We start from the raw sequence: 21,127 nt of genomic DNA, 5'->3' as shown, positions 1-21,127 counted from the left end.
TCAGATTTGTCTCCCCTTCCTATGTCACAAACGGGCTCATTAGAACATATCGCCCACAGTTTGAGAACTACCTTTGTAAAGGTGTACCATATGTTTCTCACCAGCCAATCAGAGCAGACTGGGCTTTTTAAAGAGACAAGCGCTAAAACGGAGCGTTTCAGACAGAGGGTGAATACGAGTATATTCAGACAGACACTATTTTAAACATTAAAGCTGAAGTAGGTGAGAATGGAGCGAATATGATTCAAAAAGTTATTTTTAAAACGGTCACTATATCGTGACAGTAGTACATGAAACAGGCATCTGCAAGATTTCACAGACCGGAGGAAAACATGCAGTGTGATGCTGATCTGAGGTCTGCTGTCCAGCTGCCGTCTATGAGAGCCGGCTGTCAATCACTGGCAAACTCCGACCAAACAGTCAAACTAGGCAGCGCTGATCAAATATGAATCAATATTCTGTTACGTTAATGCCTATTTCTCTCCTCAAATGTTTTCAGAATCATCTTGTAGTGCTCGGTTTAGCTGTGAAATGAGAAAGTTTGTGACCATTGTGAAATCTGGTGAAGGATCGCCATGTTCCGGTCAAGACCGGAGCACAGCCAATAGGAACGCTCTCTCAATGAAATGACCTGTGATTGGTCAAAGTCTCCCGTCACGGGCTAGATTTTCTAAAGCCTGAAAACAGAGCCATGAGGAGGAGCAGAAGTCTAGTTTTCTCTCAGAACACTTGAATTACAATATGATGAAAGGTTATTATGGAATTTTATCCCAATGATGCCAAAAATATACTGCCTACTGACACTTTAAAGCATGTAAACATGTTCTAGTAGAAACACAAAATACAGGTATGAAGCTGAAAATGTCCCCTTTAAGTGGGGGGTTTTAGTTCCCTTTATAGATGACTTTATTGTTGTATCTGCATCTTTACTAAAAAGAGTTCTGTGCTTTACTGTCTTATCTTTCATTAATGCTCAGTTCTAGCAGAATATTAGCTGTAAATACAAATATTGACCAAAGAGGATATTTTATTTAGCCCTGAGAAATTTAGCCCTGAGTAGTGTCTGAACAACTTTGACCAAATGTACGGCAGCCTTTATGTTACAGGCCACTCAGATCTTCTCTCATCTGGATGTTAGTTGGTGGCCGGACAGTCCGAGCACACGGTTCAGAGAGGAAGAAACAATCAAAGTGAGGAGGACACATTCCTTCCATCAGCCCGTGGACATTACGCCCCTGGTTGAGATCATGGACTACAGTGAGAGGTGAAAGAGGAACTCACTGGTTTGGAAAAGAGATGATCAGATGGAGGAGAGACGTTCTCCTGTTGGACTTTTAGTTTTCAGCGGCAGCAGTAGATATTACTGACTGACTGTGTAATCATGCTGTCTGAAAGTTCAACATCTGGCAACAAAATGGAGTCAGATTTATGTCCGGCTGATTGTTTTAGGCACATAATAAATATCAGAAGAGGTTGAAAACAGCTCAGAATGAAGACAAAACATATAGAGGTTCATTATGTGACTTGTTATAGTTTTATTCTCTTTCTAATGTGGTCACTCTGCTGCGTCTTGTAGCTTTCTCTCCAAACATCTCACACATGTTTCTGTGATTCCTTATTTTAGTTTTAAAGTTTCTGTGAGAAATTTGAAACAGAAAAATAGGTTTATTATTAAAATGAGTGAACAGTGAGCGGTGCAGGGTCTTATTGTTTTGTTCAAGAGCACTTTGACGCAGTTTTCAGCCTCGGATCAAACTTGACACTTTTAATCTGTGGGCTTCAATTGTGTAAATCAGATTGTGAATTAATTTAAACATTACAGGTCATAACAACAGTAATGTTTTCATGTGGTGTCAGATGCATAAGGAACTAAGTTTTGTACACAAATTATTTCTAAATGTTGCAATTAAGCTGTAAAATGTGTTTTATAAAAGTAGAATGACTTTTAAACTTCCTTTGCTTTCAAAAAATAGAAAATCCATGTCTGTATTTCAGTTACATGCTACTGTTTTATTATGTTCACACTGAAAAATGAGAGAGTATCTAGAAAGACTTTAGGTTTTACAAAATGTGTGTGATAAAAAGAGGTTTTAATGAAATGAATGTTGTGGACAACAACTTAAATGTGTAAATCAGCTGAGAGTTTTATGAATGAAGAGTAAATATAAGAATTAAATAATAAAAGTGAAAACACTGTTCAAGCATCTTGGTTGGTCTGTGTTGTTGGAGCGCCTTATTTTATTTTTGTGCTTTTATATTTGTGTGTATTTTTCTGCTTTTGATTATCTTTAAATGTAAACTTTAATAGCAAATACATTTGTTAATTTGGTTTTAAATGATCATTTTAAGTATTATGGGGGGGAACAGGTAATCATTTCTTTATATAAATTACAAACATTCACAGTGTGATTATCTGCATGTTGTAACTCTGTTATTTGTGTTTCACTTAAAACACGTGATGCTGCTAAAATCTGCATCAGATCTGAATTATTTCTTCCTGTGGATCATAAAAATAATGTTATTTTGTACAGAATGCAGCATTACAAAGAGCTTTGAATGAATTTATCAAAAAGTTAAAGAGTAGAATCAACATGCTTTATGGAAAGTTTAAATCTCAGATGTTTGTTTCTTAACTGGAAAAGGAAATAGCTGAAAAGTTGGGAGGAAAATGTTGTTTTGTTTGGAGTTAATGATTCATAAAACATGGTAACTGAATGATAAATGAACATTTGATATTCAACATGTTAATTGTGTGTGTGTCTGTGTTCATAAATATCATTTATCTGAAAATGTAGGCGGGGTGGAGAAAGACAAATAAGTGATGAAAGTTTGAACAAGATTGTGTTTATTAACAACTGTACAAAGCGCGTGTGTGTGTGTGTGTGTGTGTGTGTGTGTGTGTGTGTGTGTATGTGTGTGCGTGCGTGTGCGTGCGGGCGTGTGTGTGTGTGTGCATGTGTGACAGTCAGTAAAGAGAGATCAAGGAAAAGAAAAAGTGTGAGAGTGAGTCAGTAAGTGTTAGCCCGAGTGCGTCAGCATACGAGTGAGAACTAACTTGTCAAACTGTGTATTCCTGACATATGTAAGTGTGTGTGTGAGATTGCTTGTGTGTGTGTGTGTGTGTGTGTGTGTGTGTGTGTGTGTGTGTGTGTGTGTGTGTGTGTGTGTGTGTGTGTGCGTGCGTGTGCGTGTGCGTGTGTGTGCAGCTCTCACAGCACTGATGACGTCCGGACATGCACTGCTGTGTGTGTTTTTGTCAGTATAAGTGTGTGTGTATTCATCTGAGCGTGTGTGTGTGTGTGTGTGTGTGTGTGTGTGTGTGTGTGTTTCCTACGTCAGGGGTCACAGAGTTCCCTCTTAACCTTCACTTCCCTCCTTCCCTCTTTCCTGAATCATTTTCCACCACCACCGATGGGACAAGCCGGCTGCTTTCTTTTGACTCATACGCCTAAAAAGGGTGTGTGTGTGTGTGTGTGTGTGTGTGTGTGCGCGTGTGTTTGCACGTGTGTGTGGGTTAGCAGAGGTGAAACGACAGGGTACAAAGGTCAGATTAAAAGTCATATATGTGGTATGTCTGGGGTAAGAGCATGGAGAGATGCTGCTATAACCAGGAGGGTGGAGTCTTTCTACAGGACATCCTGGCAGAGAAGAGGAACCTCCGATCCAAACTGACGTGGCACTTTGCCCTCCGGTAGCGCACACACACGCACACAAACAAATACACACACTGCACCACACTTCCGTCCAGAAATGTGCCCCCACCACACCACACCTCATATTTTGGTGCAGAGCTCGGCCAAATAACAGGTACGTCTGTTTTCAAAGCTTCGCTGTAAAATATTGACTTTTGTGTGGAAAAAAAATAACGTGAAAAATAAAATGAACCTCCTGAATCTCAATCAATATTTAAAGCTGCTACAAACATGATTGTCAAATTAGTTGTTTTATCTTTGTGTAAATCATCAGTTAAGATATCTGTATCCACCACTATTGATTCTCAAAATTAATATCATACAAAGGTATATTAAAGGCTCAGTCAGGAATATCATGAACCGAGAGATCTGAGGTACATTAAAGTGGCAGTAGTCAGTATATTTTTGGCATCATTAGGCAAAAATTCCATAATAACCTTTCAGCATATTGTAATTCAAGTGTTCTGAGAGGAAAGCTAGACTTCTGCACCTCCTCATGGCTCTGTTTTCAGGCTTTAAAACATCACAATGGTGGCGGCGACACAAACTTTCTCATTTTACATCTAAACCGTGCAGTACAAGATGATTCTGAAAACATTTGAGGAGAGAAATAGGCATTAACGTAACAGAATATTGATTCATATTTGATCAGCGCTGCCTAGTTTGACCGTTTGGTCGGAGTTTGTGAATGATGACAGCCGGCTCTTATAGACGGCAGCTAGACAGCGGACCTCAGATCAGCTCTTACTGCTTGTTTTCCTCTGGTATGTGAAATCTTGCAGATGCCGTTAGGAGCACCGGAGGACACAGAGGTACATGATTTTTTTCAGGTTACCTGTTTCATGTACTAATGTCACGGTATAGTGACTGTTTCATAAAAATAACTTTTTTTAATCATATTTGCTCCAATCTCGCCTACTTCAGCTTTAATATGGAAACTGAAGAAAAATCTATTTAATTTTTCATGTATAGGCTTGTTTTACTGTCAAATTTAGCATTAGTGATGTAAACAAACAGCATCAGAAAATATTAATAACTGAGATTTAGTTGTTTCCTGAGTTAAGTCAATCAACCTGAGAGGGTCAAATGTTATGTTGTGATTTTTTGTGTCTTTGTATGGGGGATATCTCTATAACTTGTCGCAATTTGAGCTTCTAACTTGTGGCTGCACATGGAAATATCCTGGCTGAATAGTAGAAAAACAAGGAGCAACTCCATTGAAAACAGCAGATTCACAGATAAAAAGTCAAACATGCAAGAGCAGAAACAGGTGATATCGAGGCTACTACGTGTCCCAAGAAGCACTGCAGTAAGAGACACTGATACTACTGAATACTGTACAATCAGCAGCTTGAATATATTTTCAAGTCCTCAATCAATTTTGGATCAAGAAGCATTTTTTTATATGTTAAAACTCATCGATGTCTTCCTGTTGCATCGTCTCCACAGCAACTACTACTGAGGGTACTGTAGTTTAGGTTTTGAATACTGTGATGCTCTTCAGAAAAACTAACGGAAAACAATACGTTATTTTTTTTTTTTTAAATCTAAGTGAAACAGTTCTAACAGATTATCTAACAACTATAATTTTATCATCTATGGTTATTCTTAAAAGTAAACTTTTAAAAGAAAATGCACAGCGGGAACATTTTCCCCACAAAAAGCAGTTTGGTACCGTATAGATGAATGAATATGGGAATATCCAATCAGTGAGTACGACATGATGTCTGATTGTCTGTCTAGCTCCACTGTCATCATACCTGCGGTCGTCGTGGTGAGAACACACTGTGTTGTCGTCGCCTCAGTGCTGAGGGATGGCATTCACCGGGTCCTAAAAAAAACATAAGAAATTATATGAAAATGTAAAAATCATTTTGAAATTTTTGAGAGATTGAAATAATTAATTTACTGTACATATTATCAACTTTTATCAACTCTAATTTGGCTTCAAAACCGGTTCACAACCCACTGTAACAAATTCCATAATAAATCCAAAGAGCTGACACAAAATAGAGTTGACCATGCGGTTGGACGTGGGGAAAAATGTTTTCATATCTGCTTATTTTCCATTACTGTGACAAGATGATAGAACCGTATAGCATTTATTTGGGCAGAAACAGGACGTGGACACAGAGTAAATTAAGCTTACGTGGGCGTTGAACTCTGTGAACCAAGAAGCACTGAGATTGGTTCAGCAAACAAAGCTCAACCTGCTTTAGTAGCTTAAATCACAACGTGTGCACCAGGAAAAATATGCTGCTGCTGATGTGTGTGTGAATAAAGCAGACTGAGGAGGAGGTTAACTCACTATCCTAATGCAATTTTGTATTGATTTGTAATAATTTCTTCCTAAAAATGTAACTCCATTTCTTTAAACACAGTTCAATCTGTTCTTTAAAATGATCCTGTTTCAATAAATTATATTTTGCATGTTTCAAAAGATGTAGAATACAAAATTAAAGACATGCAGTATGTTTATTGAAGAGGTGTTTCTGGCAAACAAGAGGAAACCGAAAAAGTCTGTTCAACCTGAAACCCCCAAAACCTGCTCAACAAGTATTTGATTTATCTCATTTAGTGTCTGAAAAGTCAAATCAACACGTTTGGCTCTAAAATGAGATAACCACCGTTACAAACACGACACTAATTCTTACAAGTGAGTTAAGATACCATTTGATTTTATCTTATTTTGAAAAAAGAGAAAGAAAAGATAAACAAAAAAAAATACTATCTCATTCTAAAATGCTGCTCATTTAAAGCTCATTAGGAAGTGACTTCATCTGTTAAATTAAGAATGCCTTTTGAGGACTTTCCCAAATGGGAAATACTACATCTTTGGGATTCTTGAATGGATCATGTAATTTAAATATACTTTCAAAAATATCAGGGCTGTGATAAAAACGCGTAATCGCAAATTCTTTTTGACGCCACTAATTTCTTTAATGCATTAACAGAACTTGTGATTTTTAGGTTGTTTAGCTCAGTTTTAAAGCTAGATCGAAGCATCATATGAAACTAGTACATCTAAGGAATCCATTGGTATCAACCATGTCATACTGGCATTTTCAAAGGGGTCCCTTGACCTCTGACCTCAAGATATGTGAATGAAAATGGGTTCTATGGGTACCCACGAGTCTCCCCTTTACAGACATGCCCACTTTATGATAATCACATGCAGTTTGGGGCAAGTCATAGTCAAGTCAGCACACTGACACACTGACAGCTGTTGTTGCCTGTTGGGCTGCAGTTTGCCATGTTATGATTTGAGCATATTTTTATGTTATATGCAGTACCTGTGAGGGTTTCTAGATAATATTTATCATTGTTTTGTGTTGTTAATTGATTTCCAATAATAAATATATACATACATTTGCATAAAGCAGCATATATTTGTCCACTCCCATGTTGATAAGAGTATTAAATACTTGACAAATTTCCCTGAAAGGTACATTTTGAACAGATAAAAAATATGCAATTAATTTGTGATTAATCGCGATTAACTATGGACAATCACTATTACATATTTTAATGGATTGACAGCCCTAAAATATATATATATTTTTGCCTGACCCTGCTCCACTCACACACATTATTTTGTCTTAATCTCTGCATGTCTTTTTTTATTTCCAAGATTTTAAAAAATACATTTTAAAAGCACCAATTTACACACCATGAAAAAGGTTTTCAAAACTATGGGCTTCTGGAATTGATCAGATATAACATTTTATTTCCTCTAAATGTAAACAATATCTCAATTTAACACTTGAGGTAGTTTAGTCACCTGCTACACATCAACCCTCTGAGTGAACAGAAATCTCCCTATTTGGTCAATTTAACTTGTGCCGACCCATTATTGTTCTGGAAGTATTCATGTGTTAACTGACTAGAAGCATTAATAATATAATTTTGCAGTGCAACCATCCCTCTGGTTGATGACGTCCAAGTTTTCACACATTTAAAAAAAAAATTCTCCTGTTCTTGTGTCTCTTTGTAACAATGTGTTTGGTTTTGTGTTGTTGTTTTTCATCGCCACAAACTGCTTTTAACATTTAACATATTTCTATTAAAACAAAATGTTTAAAAAAAGTTTTGATTTTGACAAACAAATAGGATTAGAGGATGTCAGGCTTTATGATGCTTTATGATAATTGTTTCAAAAAGTGGAGACTAAAGTGTGTGCCACATTGAGTCAGCCATGTCACATGCATATATCTGAAAGAGACGGTCCGCAGAGGAAGTGTGGATGTACCTTAATCCTACAGCATGGAGGGGGGGGAGGTTGAGAGGAAGACGCAAATGCACAGGTTGGAGAGAAGGAGGAAAAGAGGGAGAAGACAAGAGAAGAGTGCTCAAGGTGGAGAGAAAGAAGGAGGAGGAGGAGGAGGAAGAGGAGAACTCATCATCAGCCGGGTTTCAGTCAGTCAGGATTTCCCCTCTGTCAATCCTCACCTCGGGCCCCTGAGAGAGACGGAGTGAATGGGAGAGGAGGATAAAGACGGAGTGAGGGGGAGAGACAGATGAGAGAGGGAGAGGGAGAGAGAGAGAGAGAGGAGAATCACAAGTGAGACAGAAACTTAGAGACAGGAGAAGAGACAACGGATGAAGAGGGAAAACTGGGGAAAAAAGCAAAAGGAAAGCAAGAAATTATTTTTTTTAAATCCAAGCAGGGAAGATGGTGATGAAGAGAAACGGATCAGATGACATGACGTATCTTCTTCTTCTACAGCTCTTTGCATGTTTCTGCATTAGCCATTCAATGTATTTGCATCCTGTAAATACTTGTCTATAAAGTAGCTTTTATTGGTATAGTGGGGGAGTCCGCCATGTCCTGCACTGGATTCTATTTACCTATGAGGGATTCGTAGGCAGCTAGTCGCACAGCAGTTTGTGAAATATTCCCGAAATTGAATGCATTGATTCGTGTACATAGACACAAATTTCAATTTTCTTTCCCCTGATGGTCAGCACAAAATCAATTAGTATGTAATCCACGTAATTGTGAAGCAGTAAGTATAAAGAACGGTGAACGCCGGCCGCATAGGGAGGAGGTCGGGGTGGATGGATGGGTAAAAAAAAAAAACGTCTTACATGCAAGTCAAAATTGATTTATTTATCATGTAACTTCCGTATTGAAGTTACGGAACTTCTGGTGTTATTTTAACCCAAACCACGATCTTTTCCTAAACCTAACTAAGTAGTTTTGTTGCCTAAGCCTAACCAAGTCAAACTAATCCTTAACCTAACTAAGTAGTTTTATTTTGAAAAGCCTGGAGCAGAAATTGACACATACGTCACATGTTGCTGGACATTCGTAGGAAAACACATGAAAAATACGTTGTTGAAAGTCGTGCTGAGCGTCACGAAAAAAATGTGAAATTTGTGTCTATGTACACGAATAAAATAAATTAAATTTCGTAACTATTTGACTGCGTTGGAAATGATGGACACGTGTGATGGATGATACAAAATGATGGAAAAGTACAGCAACCTTTTATCTCACTGATCTCAGCCTAACTATTTACTCCTTACAGCATGTCAGTTTTTTTTTTGTTTTTTTATTTTACTTATTGCTAAATGCAAACTGGCATTCAACTGACAAAACAAGATGGTGACTTTTACTGTGAAGCAGCCACACGAAACAGTGTATTTGTTAGCATTAAGACCGTTCATTAAAAATGTATGTACAAAACAAGACAATGGGGTTTTTCGGCTTTTGTTTTTGCCAGCAGATTATCTTAATTTTTTGCAAGGGAGTAACGTAACGAGAGGCAACAAATATCCATTGTATTAGGATTAGGGCTGTCAAAGTTAACGCGATAATAACGCATTACCGCAAATTTGTTTTAACATCACTAATTTATTTAACGCATTAAAGCAATCGATCTTTCAGAGGTTGTAGCGGGCTCAGTTTTAAAGCCCAACCATGTCGAACTAGCTTGTCACAAAGGAGGCTAAATAACGCTCCAAACTTACGCTGAATTTTGGCGAGGAAAAACTGGCATGGCCATTTTCAAAGGGGTCCCTTGACCTCTGACCTCAAGATATGTGAATGAAAATGGGTTCTATGGGTACCCACGAGTCTCCCCTTTACAGACATGCCCACTTTATGATAATCACATGCAGTTTGGGGCAAGTCATAGTCAAGTCAGCACACTGACACACTGACAGCTGTTGTTGCCTGTTGGGCTGCAGTTTGACATGTTATGATTGGAGCATTTTTTTATGCTAAATGCAGTACCTGTGAGGGTTTCTGGACAATATTTGTCATTGTTTTGTGTTGTTCAATTTTATTTCTTATTGTCAATAATAAATATTTACATTCATTTGACAGCCCTAATTAGGATAAATTGTAAAACCTAGAGGGGAGGTTTTATAAGCCCTCTGGGGTTTCTTACCTCTCCTTGTGTGTTGCTATATACTTTTGTTGTTTATCACTTCCTTTTGTGCTAATAAACCAAACTAAAGAGGAAGAGCTGCAGGCTGCACACCTCCGACTCCTCAGCGAGCTAACCAACTTTCCTGTGACCTGCTGTGGAAATCGTCATATCGCTGTTGCATATATGTTTGACTCGGACTTCTTCCTCAAAACAACGTGAAGTGGTTTGGCTGCATTGTAAACTGATCCACCAGTTGATCTTATATCTGACAAAGTAGCTGCTTAAAGAGTGCTGTAGCATTAAAAACCGGGTTTGCTGTTACCATGGTAACCACGGGTGTCACCAAATCAACCAAGACTGATTTATTTATTTTTTTCACAATTATCAATGATTTTTTTAATCTTTACAAAAGTTTCTATACAACCTTATTAGCCTGGTTCTATACAATCAGAAAGTGTGATCATATGATTAAAAAAATATATTTAAAAAAAAAAAACGGTTGCTATATTGTGACAGTAGTACATAAAACAGTTAACTTGAAAAGAATCATGTTCCTCCGATGTCCTCCGGTGCTCCTAACAGCATCTGCAAGATTTCACAGACCGGAGGAAAACAAGCAGTCAGAGCTGATCTGAGGTCTGCTGTCCATCTGCTGTCTATGAGACCCGGCTGTCAATCACTCGTGAACTCCGACCAAACGGTCAAACTAGGCAGCGCTGATCAAATATGAATCAATATTATGTTACTGTAATGCCTATTTCTCTCCTCAAATGTTTTCAGAATCATCTTGTAGTGCACGGTTTAGCTGTAAGATGAGAAAGTTTGTGACGCCGCCGCCATGTCTTGAAGGAACGCCAAGTTCTGGTCACATGACCGGAGCAAAGCCAATAGGAACGCTCTCTCAATGAAATGACCTGTGATTGGTCAAAGTTTAAAGCCTGAAAACAGAGCCATGATGAGGTACAGAAGTCTAGTTATCTCTCAGAACACTTGTATTACAATATGCTTTTACATTTGATAATATAAACACTTATTTATGATACGTTTCATGTTTATAGCGTGGTTGCATGACTTTCTTTTAAAAGATCTCATTTCACCTCCTGGATAAACTCGCATTTTAGAGTTCAGCTCTCTGAGTTGTTAAAGTTTGCGACCGTCAAACATCATGACAATAACATATACTGTAGGAGGATAACACTTTAAAGGGTCAGTTCACCCAAATTAAACATCTCTCCAGCCATGCAGTCAGGTTTTGTTTTATTTGTTCAGGTTTTGAGATATCAGTATTTGTGATTTCTGCCTCCATGATCCCCAGCACAATGGAAGTGAACGGGATTTTGTTTCTCTCGTGGTCACAGAATTGAAAATATTAAAATTAAAATAGCAAATTCAACGGTAAAGTGTGTTTCCAGTGTACAATTAATCTGGATCGTTGAGAGTTCATTGTGAACAGTTTTATAGTAAAGTGACACTGATTCTGTAGAGACATAATTTTTCAAATATAATTTTAACAATTCCATTTGCCTCCATTGTTTTGGGGCTGGAGACAGAATCGGAGACAAATATCTAAAAACCTGGAGAAATAAAACCAAAACTCTCTGCGTGACGAGATACCACTAGTGAGATTGAGGAGATGAAACAAAACCCAGAATCGATCAAACTGATCAAATCAAGAATAATTTGCCAAAGAAGAAGAAGAACACGAGCCGGTTTTCTGACTCAAACTAAACTGAGACTCAGTAACGTACGCTGGTTTATTGAAGCCTGACATTTAACTAGTAACGGTGACCAAAATGCCGTTGTTAAAAACAGCTGATTTGATCGGCCTTTTACGTTGAAGTAAAGTGATTTTGCTGTTTGTGTTGTGAAGTAAATCGGAAGTCTGATTTCACCACAACGACTGATTTGATGATTTTCCAAATCGTGGAGAGTCTGAACTGGGCTTTGCAGCACATTTTATTTTGCATTTTGTGGGGGTTTAAGATTCATATTTCCTATTTCCTTCTGATTATATGAAGGCTCAGATCAAACATGCAAACATGATTTGATTTAAATGACTGAAATCAGGACAAATCTGAACATAATCTTTAAATTTGAGCTGGTAAATGACAAAAGTGTGAACACAGCGTTCAGCCCCGTGATCACAATTGTGGTGATTTGCAGGTCAAACATTTTCTAGCTTCAATGTAACGATTTATATCAGGATATAGTATGAATTCTGGTAATTCAATAAATAAATAGTCTAAATGAAATAACCACATGGTAAAGCCTATTGTTATATACTCCTGTGTTAATGAAACAGTCTTTTCTCATTTTAAGAACTTGAGTGCAAAATGGGCATAACAGTTTTAAGTGAGATTATAGAGACAAAATAAATAAATATAGGGATAGAAAGATATAGAAAATCATATACGATGGACATTTTTATATTGTTTTGACGATATATATCGTCATATTACCCAGCCCTACATGTAACAATTGTTTTAACAGCAATTAAATATATTTCAATAAGTAAGCACAAACACATTTAGCCTGGTTTTAACCCAGACATCACCTGCAAATCACCAAACTGATGCCTATACCGGGAGTGTTCGACTACACTCACACTTCTAGTACAGTATGTTGTCTTTTCACTCTTCTAGTTTGTTCCTCACTTGAAGTCACGTATTAATTCATGTAATTCACTTCAGCTCTTTGCATGTTGGGCCACGACAACTTTAAGCAACACTGCAGAAATACAATTTAAACATCAGCAAATATCATCCGGTGTAACCAAACTCCGGTTTTCGGTTCACATGCTGAAACGGTTGAAATTAAGAGTCATTTGATCAAAAAGCAAATCTGTGTAAGAAACGTCTACTACTGTATCTGTTTAGACAACATCAGGCTCAGTTATCTGCAGACAATGCAAAGACAATGGAGGGACGGACGGCAGACACACACACACACACACACACACACACACACACACACACAACACACACGCTGTGACAACTTAGAAATGTGGTGTGTATGTATGACAGAAAAAGTCTATTTGACCGCTACGGACAAAAACAGTATCACAGAAATAAGAGCGTGTGCATGAACGGAAGTATGTTCTGCATCATGCGTGTGTGTGTGTATGAGTGTGTGTGTGTGTCATCTTGTGTGCAGGCCTACAGTTCGGTCGTATAAAACGTTGCTCAGCTAAAAATAAATAAAGGGCTCGGGAGAGGAGCGAAAAGCATTGTGTGCTGTGAGTCACGACCAGGAGTGGTGGTGGTGACGATACACTCCCCCCCCACTACCACACACACACACACACACACACACACACACAATCACACCTTCTCCTCCCCATTCAAATGCTGACAGGGAGAGTACCGGTTCTCAACACCAAGAGATCAAGACCTCCAGAAACTCCAAAAGACTTCAACACACACACACACAATGACAACATAAAGCCAAGACGGAGACAGACTATAATATCCAGTCACATGATAAACAGTAAATATATAAAGTATCTTTAGATTTTACAACATCTGAATTCACAGAAAAGCATTCCTTCCTGAGTGTAAGTAAATCTTACACCACTTTTTTTGCCACTTCACATGATTTATAACGTCATTTTTTACATTATACATGATAAACTGTATTTATTTATTGTGTGTTATACACATTCCGGTGGGTTTACTCTCCACGACATCGCTGTGTTCTTCCTGTTTACAGACACAGACTTGACTCATGCCCAAAATTAATAGAAAATACAAATTATATTACTCCTACAAAAACGGATGAGTCATATTCAGTGCATCCGTCTACAGCGACACAATATGGGCTTTCAAACTAAACATGTGTAATTATTCAGCTATGTAGAGATATAATGTGTCATTAAAGAGGTATTCCACCACAGTCTCGCTTTTTTTTTTTACACTGTTTTTAATTCAACTTGTCTCTATTGTGAATTGATATACCACTGTAGTGCTTGCTGATATCCACTTAAAGGGACTATTTGTAACTTTCAGAAATGCTTCTTAACAGCGACACCTGTGGCCGTGAAATCAACGAAAGTCAGCGTCGAGCTCGTGCTTGTGCTCGCTCTAAATGGACATGAACGGGCATCGCTCAAAACAGTGAGGCGACACACGTCAGCTAAAAGCACAATATCACTCTATATTTCAGCTGCTTGGCAGTAATGTTAGCTGACCAGACGAAGGTCTCTCCATGAATCAATGCTGATACTGTGTTTGCTTCTCCTGCCTCAGCGCAGGCTTCAGCAGCGGGGCTCCCCAGCAAGAAACTCGTCTCCCTCCGCCCGCAGCCGGAGAGAGCAGGAAGACACCGGCAACCGGTCGGTAACGAGACGGTAACGTTTCTCTCTGCAGAGCCCCGTTACTTCCCAAGACACGGGAAACCTCTGTTGGTCTGGAGGAGCTGCAGCATTTATTTCTGCACAAACGTCCAATGTACATTCACTAGATATTCTCAGAGCTAAACTAACTCTTCTGCAGTGTGGAGTGAGCGCGCGTTCACGTCTAGAGGTGGAGCGAGTACGCGAGAACGCGCGCGCTGTCTGGGTGAAGGCGAGCAGGCAGAGGAGACGAGACAGCGGCCACAAGCGAGCGCGCATATGCGAGCGCGCATGTGTGCCGACCTGCTACATTTATACGCTTAGAAAGTTACAAACAGTCCCTTTAATGAAGGATTTCACATTAACAGACAGGTAAGTCTTTCCTGGGACGACAACATTACATGAAAAGGGACAAACACAGATTGTGTTCGGTGGATAAGAAGAAGTGTGAAGAAGTTATTTATTGTCATGTGACAATCGTAGCTTGATAGTTGTGGTCTGGACAAGTAAAACAGTTTTTTGGGAGAATAAGCAGGTGATGCTGTTTTACTAAAAGAAAACTCGTCAGTTACCTCGACTGACTAAAACCTCAATTCGCCCCGGGTTTGGTTAATGTCAGACTCACGAAACAATGTCAAGCTCTGTGACTAAAGCCCTCCACTCCAGAGCTCGTCCTCCTCCAGTTTTCAAAGTACTCATTCTCTGATTTAATAGGGAAATACCACTTGCATGAAGAACTCATTTATTACTCAATTATGTTTGTGCTCTTGGACAGATCAATCTATATTTGTCAGCATGCACATCTCAAACCAGAATGAAAACACCAGCGTGATCTGGGCTTTTTGCTCGTTCTTTTTTCAAAACATTTTCTAGCCTTTTAAAGCTGAAGTAGGCGAGATTGGAGCAAATATGATTAAAAAAAAGTTATTTTTATAAAACGGTAGCTATATCGTGACAGTAGTTCATGAAACAGGTAACCTGAAAAAACTCATGTGCCTCCGGTGTCCTCCGGTGCTCCTAATGGCATCTGCAAGATTTCACAGAACGGAGGAAAACAAGCAGTCAGAGCTGATCTGAGGTCTGATGTCCATCTGCTGTCTATGAGAGCCGGCTGTCAATCACTGAAGAACTCTGACCAAACGGTCAAACTAGGCAGCGCTGATCAAATATGAACCAATATTATGTTACATTAATGCCTATTTCTCTCCTCAAATGTTTTCAGAATCATCTTGTAGTTTAGCTATAAAATGAGAAAGTTTGTGACCCGGCCGCCATTGTAAAATCTGTTAAAGGAACGCCAAGTTCTGGTCACATGACCCGAGCACAGCCAATAGGAACGCTCTCTCAATGAAATGAGCTGTGATTGTTCAAAGTCTCCCGTCACGGGCTAGATTTTCTAAAGCCTGAAAAGGAGCAGAAGTCTAGTTTTCTCTCAGAACACTTTTTTATTATGGAATTTTTGCCCAATGATGCCAAAAATATACTGACTACTGAAGCTTTAATGTCATTTATGCCAATTTCTGCATGTTTGTGAACACTTTTATGTCAGTTTTATGAAGCCAGTTTCACCATTTTCTCCAATATCTATTTTTTTTTCTCCTTTAAACTCCAACCACCAACTTAAGAAAGATACCTCCACCAGCTACAGCCTGAAAGTTAAATAGAGATGAAGTCTTCATTTCACCCAATCACGGGTTAATTTCACTCAAACACTGAACACAAACTTCGACTTTAGTATATTTATACACATCAAGATCTGTTAAATTCAACATAGTGCTGACTACATAACAAAGAAAGTGATTTTTACACCAATATAGAAAACTGTTTTTCTTTTTCACAAAGGCGCCCTTTTATTCAGATTTCACTTGATTTTGCTCAAAAAAATGCTCTTTCTCTTCTTGCAAATAGTTACAAACTGTATTTAATTAGTTGTGACTGAATGAATTTCAAGACCGTTCAAGTGCTGACTGGCCGACATCAGCACCCCATCCAATTCAAAGGACATGACCCTGCTGAGTGGCGGATTTTCAGTCCAACAGCTTAGTGAGGGAGCCAATCAGGAGTCAGTCCAGATGTGATGCGTTCACAACTGTTACAGCCCCCCAACACAGAGGAGCCAACCTCAAAAAAGTCGTGCCAACAAATCCCAATCAGACACCTCAAGTTACCTCATGTATTTTTGATCAAATTTGATCTTGAACTCAATGCAAAGACGACAACGAACTTGGGATGTTCTGCACCTGTGAGACCAAATCTAGTCAGTAGTCTCTGTTCATAAGGCACAGACAATAGTGGAGAAATAAACTAAAGACAAAGTAGGCAACCATTTTCATTCCATTGTTTTAACCAGAAATAGGATATGAAAATTTGGAGGAAATCACTCATTTATAAAGCTAAACGGCCAGTCAGAGCATCCGGCCATTAAATAGGCGTTATCGGTCCATTTAAGCACCATACACTCTAAGAAAAGTCTGTAAAAATACAGGCCAATACACCGTGTTAATATGAAGGAATTTTCTGTATTGATTTTTCACAGGAGTTTTACCGGTATTTTTAAATACGCATTGCATTGTGGGAACAAGAACCTCCGCTAGCGCCAAAGTTGGAAGAGGCAGAGACCATCACACACGGCAAAGTTTAGTTCAAATTTCTGATTTGGAGAAACCTTTCTCACACTTCTGTGGTAAAAAAATCAACAATTAATGTCTAACCAAAATGATTTATGTTAAGGATAATATTACGACTTTTTTTCTCGTAAAGTTATTTATTCTCGTAATATTACGACTTTTTTTTCTTGAAATAGTATGACTTTATTCTTATTAAATTAAGACTTTTTTTCTGGTGATATTATGACTTTATTCTCGAAATCTCAGAATTTTTTTCCCTCAATGTGGCCCTAATACTCCGTCGTACTAGTCTGTATTGACTGAAATGGAAACGCATCTGAGTAAACATGCCACACTCAGAGCTGGTGACGTAGAATAAAAAGAGAGAAAGACCGTTGATGGTGGGCGGGTCCAAAAAACACAGAACTTTCAACAAGGAGACCGGGGTTCATGTCCCAAAGTGTTGCCGAGTTATTTTGAAGTTACGTTAGTGACGTTTGTTACGTGTTTTTTTATTGACGCTTGCGACGTACTTTCTGTTCTTCTGTTACATTGTTTCCGTATGTATTTTACTTAGTTTACGTACTTATTTTAAGTCCAACTATGATATTTTTCCTAAACCTAACAAAGTGGCTTTGTTGCCTAAACCTTACTGCAACCGTTACCGTAGTTTTGTTGAGTGGTGTACAAATTACATACGTAAAGAGACGTACAAATGACATGCGAAAAGGCTAAAAGGCATTCTCATACAAGCCGAATGTTCTTGTAAAGTCGTGCTACTTATAAGCCTTCCCATGAGATTGGGTTGATCCATCCCAACCTCCTCCCTACACAGGCTTTGTCGCTCTATAATAACATCACCCAACTTCCGTTTTTGCTCCCATCATAATAACTACAGCTGCTGGAGGGCTTCGTCACTTCAACGTAAAGAGTCTACACCACGGTCAGGCCAACAGTGGAAGTTTGCAGCAATAAAGACTGCAGTGTGAGCGGAGGTGGCCATCACAGTTGGCTTAAAAAAAGTATGGTTTCATTAAAATCTTAAACTCTTTCACAACTGACCACTTTGTGATTCATTTGCACCTAGTTGGAAAATTTGTTTACTAAATAGTTTAAGTACACAAGTTTTGAGAGGCAACAAGTCACATCGTTATCATCATCTTAATAAGATTGATTAAAAAAATTATGTTGGCCACTTTCTGTGGGACATGAAATAAAGATTTTGCAGATTATGTACAAAACAGAGTTCATGTAAATTAATCTAACGTTGGAATCTAAAGCAAGTGTGTCAGGAAAAATGGTGGAAATTATACAGGAATTTTTGACTGTAACAATTATGAATGCACCTAGCAATCACGACAGATTATTTATATTATGATAAATGTCTCACTTCATGGTCATTTTAAGATTCTTAATGAACAAGGACTTTTGCAGTTTTTTTCTTATTGCTAACAAATCCCATGAGAAGACCAAATCATAGACATAAATCTTCAAATCTTTAAAAACAGGTAGAAGAAGAACAGGATGAATAGAGAGGCGAAGTCCCGTCCCTTCTGGTGGACCACCATGGGACCTTATTTTGGAAAAAAACATGAATGATAGTCAACGGCGAGAGACAAATGTAATTTTGATGACGCTTGAATTGTGTGAATGTATGTGTACGTATGAATCACACGTACGATGTTTGTCAATTTAAAAGATAATTTTGCAAGTCAAGAAAGTCACAGTTTGTTGTAAAACTGTTGAAGTATAAGACTGTGAAAATACGTAATTAGAAAGACTACACACCCAAAAGTCGCGTAAGTGACGTCTCTCTCTCTGAAGCTATGATGCTTGATGATATGTGTTTCGTACTGGGATGAACTCACACAAGCAACGGGTTTTGCTCCTTCTTTCACTTCCCGGCTGATAAAAAGACCAGGAGTCGCTGGATAAAACACATCAGGGAAGATAACGTTTCGTGCGTACAACATAGCTAAGTTGTTGGTGACGAGAGATGTAGTTCGCCGAGTGGTTTCACGATAAACTAAATGATACTACGACAAACCTACGACAAAATGAGAATTTCGTGACACAAATTTTGTGATTTGTCTCTCGCCGTTAACTACTGTACAGATTTTTTCCGAAATAAGGTCCCATGGTGGTCCACCGGAACTTCCCCTCTCTATAGTGTATTTGTTGAGGACTATTTTCAGTCGCAGATTGATACGCATCTGGTTCACTAGATTACTTCTGGCCAATGTGACCTCATCCCGACTCGTCATATTTTGAAACTTGGGCAGAAAGGGCAGCCTTTTGTGTCGTATCTCGACGCAGAATGTTCGTGCGTGGTTAACGTTGGAATGTGTGATTAAGGTCGTGAAACGGTCGGTTTAGGCAACAAAACTATTTGGTTAGGGTCAGAAAAAAGTTTGGCTTAAAATAAGTACACTTAACTTAAGCTACAGACATAACGTCACGTGACTCCGTGACATAACGTCAAAATAAAAATAACTCATCTTTTGGTTTCACACGGGACACGAATGCACGGTCCTCTGTGTTTGACCGATCCACCACACCTCCCTCACGCCCTTAAGAGGACTTTCTCATTCTTTATACTACGTCTGGTGATCTGAGCATCTAATAATGAAGCACATGGGTTTACGTTGAAGGTAGTTGACAGCCAGGTGCGTCTCATAAATACACTAAAGGGTGCCTTGTGAATCAGTATCAAGACGCCGAGGACCGCGTAAACTAAATTAAGCTTTTGTCGGCCGTGTGCGCGGGCCCCACCGACATTCCCTGCTGCTCTGGTGTACTACCAGGGCGCGAGGACCGAGAGACCTTGTGCACAAGAGAAAGAAAAAAATAAAAATAAAAAAATAATAATAATAATGGCAAAGTAAAATATGACTCAAAAGGAGGAAGGAACATGTCATCCAGTGCAACAGTGTGCAACCTGGTCTCCTAAAAATTACATTCCCATACAACAAAACTGCATTGTGAATTATGTTTGGAGGGAAACGTATTTTGTCGCAGATTACGATTGTTTTCGACGTATCACAAATATGTTTGTAATGATAGTCAAGTAGGAATAATCACGTAGGAAGGAGGTCAACTTTCACCCAGACCGCTGTTTGCGTCTGGTGTGAAACTAAAAGTCAATGTTCATTTTTTTTTTTTAATCTTGATGTTGATGTAATCTTTAAAGTAGTTTTGTTGCATTTTTTTGTGTTTTGTTTCAATTCTGTAGTCATTTAAAGTCAAACCAGGATGTTTTTTTTACTAAACCTAACCAAGTAGTTTTGTTGGATTCAACTTAATCACGTGTTTAAACTGTTTAAAAGTGTAACCGTAATCTGGGAGAAAATACATTACCCTCGAAGCATAGTTGAGAAGTATAGCTGTATGGGAACGTAATTTTGTGACAGCGTTGCACTTTGGCACAATTATGTGTTTTTAATGTTTTTGGACAACAATGGAGCTCTGTGGCACAGAGGAAGACGATATATATCAGGCTTTGGCTACACAGGAGATACTTGTTTGTGGGATCAAGTCATTGTTGGTTTTGGTCTTTTCATTGTAACAGAAATGTAGAATTTCATCAGCCTTATCCTTTTAAAATCACATTTTTAAAATACATGTTTTGTGTAGTACCCAAATAGTATCTTACACACTGAGAATCAAATGCAAGGTGTCATTATGACCCAACTACACACACCAACGATGCCAGTTTTCTTTCTTACAATTGCAAATAAAACAAACAACCTCCCCCAAAAACACACACAAATGATTAATTCTCAAGGGTGACATAAAACTTCAATCCAACATGGAGGTTTGAGGTGGACTTAGCAAATGTGTCGTCATTCATTGTGAATAAAACAGATTACACGGCATGGAACGTGTGATTTCAGTGGGGCTTGCGAAAAAACAAAAAGTCACAAAAATAAATCATTATCATTTGTGTTTATACTTTAAATTGTCTATTGGTGACGTTGATGACTTTATCTCAAAAGACACATTTAAGGAATAAGTGAACCACATGAATTCTGGCTGCATCCACATGTGGTCTTCAAGCAGATGTAAGCATCCCTGTAAAGCCACACTATGACGTTTCTCAGCTAAAAACAAATAGATGCAGCT

At 38.5% G+C, this 21,127-nt stretch overlaps 1 long non-coding RNA gene across 2 annotated transcripts in view; it reads right to left on the bottom strand.

The window, feature by feature from the left end:
- The window catches only part of LOC141766726 (uncharacterized), a 50,019-nt gene that overhangs the window by 15,923 nt on the left and 12,969 nt on the right, over positions 1 to 21,127 (bottom strand). For both annotated transcript variants that reach the window (XR_012593675.1, XR_012593674.1), the window contains exons 4-5: positions 7,942 to 8,150; positions 5,453 to 5,523 (exon numbers count right to left, since the gene is read on the bottom strand). This is a non-coding gene — a long non-coding RNA (uncharacterized LOC141766726). The remainder of the gene's footprint in view (positions 1 to 5,452; positions 5,524 to 7,941; positions 8,151 to 21,127) is intronic.

Source organism: Sebastes fasciatus, chromosome 4 (genome assembly GCF_043250625.1).
Source record: "Sebastes fasciatus isolate fSebFas1 chromosome 4, fSebFas1.pri, whole genome shotgun sequence".
Classification (NCBI taxonomy): domain Eukaryota; kingdom Metazoa; phylum Chordata; class Actinopteri; order Perciformes; family Sebastidae; genus Sebastes; species Sebastes fasciatus.
This window is presented reverse-complemented; position numbering and strand designations above follow the sequence as displayed.